At 39.0% G+C, this 2,601-nt stretch overlaps 1 long non-coding RNA gene across 1 annotated transcript in view; it reads right to left on the minus strand.

Annotated features, from left to right (window-relative positions):
* Window positions 1-1,359: 1,359 nt before the first annotated feature.
* Window positions 1,360-2,601, minus strand: part of LOC116705567 (uncharacterized) — a 9,233-nt gene continuing 7,991 nt past the window's right edge. Inside the window, exon 3 of the long non-coding RNA XR_004335958.1 lies at window positions 1,360-1,510. This is a non-coding gene — a long non-coding RNA (uncharacterized LOC116705567). The remainder of the gene's footprint in view (window positions 1,511-2,601) is intronic.

Raw genomic sequence — 2,601 nt, forward strand, 5'->3', positions numbered from 1 at the left:
TAGCATTATCAGCTGGTTAGCTTAGCACAGACGCTAATGGAACCAACTGTGTATCACGTAAATTACCCGACTAATAATGCCCCAAATGATACCGAACTTCTACTCCTTCCACTTTAAAACTGAGAAAATGGAAGTGAAAAGCAAATTTGATTTAGTCAGTGAGACTGAAAAATTAATTGGTTTAATTAAAATTCATTTTTAAAGGGCGAGTACTTTTCTTTTGAGGTTTTTATATCATTCTGTTGCTTCCCAGTAGCGTTCTTTATGTATTCGCATTCAAACATTCCCATTTTGTTCAAAGTAAGCAAAACATATTTTTGCCACTTAAAAAAGGGACCAACTAAATCATTATCAGTTCAGTTTTACACTATATTCACAATTTTTTTCACTGCTTTCTCTTGCAGACAGCCCTTTCCCGTTGGTATCCCAAGCCATTATTTCATTCTCTTTAAGGTAGCAGGAACACTTTTTGGGGTGTTTTTAAAGTTTTATAGTGCAGCGGATTTTTTTTCAATTAGTTCAGTTAGTAAGTTGAATGAGAGCGTGGAAGTCTACATTTACATTTGGAAGACAAATAACTGCATACTTACTGTAAATTGAATACAATCAAAATCAGTAATACAATGAATGGTTGTTTATGCAACCTTGTTAAAAGGTTTTTCTTTATTGCAGATGAAAACATCTGTTCCATTTTTGTTAAAAAAACAGAGTGAAGGGCCAATGTAAAAATGCAATTCTGAATTCTAATTGTTCTTACATTTGTGTGAAAGTTGAGGTTGTGAATATATAATGAATGAATAATAATGCTGTGTCTCATTAAGAAAAAAAGTGCACAGCAGCAAAAAAAAAAAGAATTACATCTACACATTCTTTCATGGTTTAATGTTGAGTCCGTGCTGCACGTGTAATACCTGTTTGTATGCTGGTCTTGTGTGCATTCTGTTTGAATGGACCAGATTGGACATTACAGAGTAGAGTAGTAGTAGTATGCGCTGCTCTAGTTTATCCTGCTTTTCATTTGTCTTGAATCAATCATTCAAACAGCGCTGTTGCTTTTTCTCCTGACAGGAGGATTCGTGGGTCTTGTTTGTAAGATAAAACTTCTTTTTTTGTTAACGGTCCGGTGTGTAGGAATTTCTCCCATCTAGCATTGAGGTCGTACATTGCAATCAACTCTCTCGCGCCACGCAGTTCAAAAGTACGTAGCTACGGTTGCATACACGCTTCAGAAAGCCGGGATTTTGCTCTTTTCAATCTCTTTTTTCTTTTTCTGGACGAAGAAGAAGACTCCTATTACTGGAAATTTGGATTTTGAATACATATTTTAACATATTTCAAGATGGAATGTGGAGCATCTACCCCAGTTCATGCAAATGAAAATGTAAAATTTCAAGCCAATAGGAATAATTGGAATTGATGGTGGTCGTAAATATTCATGAAAAGTTTGTGAACGGGCAACACCAAGTTTGATAATGACCAACTAAACACGTTACATACTGGACCTTTAAAACTTTTGTGTGGTCTCCCCTCCTTTGTCCTAGTATCTATGTGACCTTAGAAAAAAGGTTTAACAGATATTTCACATTGATGCTGCACATGAAAGAACAGACATTGGTATGACTGAGTCAAGAAGTAGCCAGGGATTGTGCACCCAGATAGCTCAGTTGGTATGGCGGGTGCCCACATATAGAGGTTTACTCCTTGGCACAGCAGGCCCGGGTTTGACTCCGACCTGCGGCCCTTTGCTGCATGTCATCCCCCTTTCACATCTCCAGCTGTCCTGTCAATTAAAGGCCTAAAATGCCCAAAAAATAATCTTAAAAAAAAGAAGATGCCAGGGATTGCCTTTCCTGACAGCAGCTCAATATCTTCATGTCTCAAACCCATTGTATTCCTAACGAGTTAACACCCAAGATCTACGAACCTAAATTAATTTATAGCCATTCTTTTCACCACAGATACAGATTTGTATGCAGTGTAGGAAATTAGCAGCCACCCCCAGCCAATGGCGGGTGACTTTGCCTCGTATACCAGCCACAGTGGCGGGTGGATTGTAAAACATTCCTTGTAACGGATTGGACATTGAACATTCAAATACCAAATGAACTGAAGGCTTTCATTGTGAAGAACCTATGGGGAATGAAAACGTTTACAGCCGGGGCTTGCACCACGCATATTTCCATCAACTCCAGACTTTTGTAGAGGGGTTTTCAACGCTAGTCCGTGTCAACATGTAGTTGAGCTGAGGTACAGACAAAAGGAAAATTATGGGTAAAAATTAATGTGGCGACATATCCCTGGTGTTAAGAGGCCCGCAGCGGAGTCAGCGGTAGCTGTTGACGCAAAGTAAAGAAAAAGTGAAGGTACTTATTGAACAAGTGGCGCATTGATGACAAAGGGAAAAATAGGAAGCCTACTTTCCTGACAACCAGTCCATGCACTGGACTTACTGTTGAACCTATGCATCGTCACGAAATGCAAACAATTCGTATTGGTCTTATCAAGTGCACTGCCATAAAGCTGGGGAAAACAGGACCCCAGGAGCAGAGTGTGTACAAAATTGTATGGTACCCAGCAGATAAATCCTACTGACTTTAGTGA

The sequence above is a fragment of the Etheostoma spectabile genome, chromosome 17 (assembly GCF_008692095.1).
Source record: "Etheostoma spectabile isolate EspeVRDwgs_2016 chromosome 17, UIUC_Espe_1.0, whole genome shotgun sequence".
NCBI classification, from domain to species: Eukaryota; Metazoa; Chordata; class Actinopteri; order Perciformes; family Percidae; genus Etheostoma; species Etheostoma spectabile.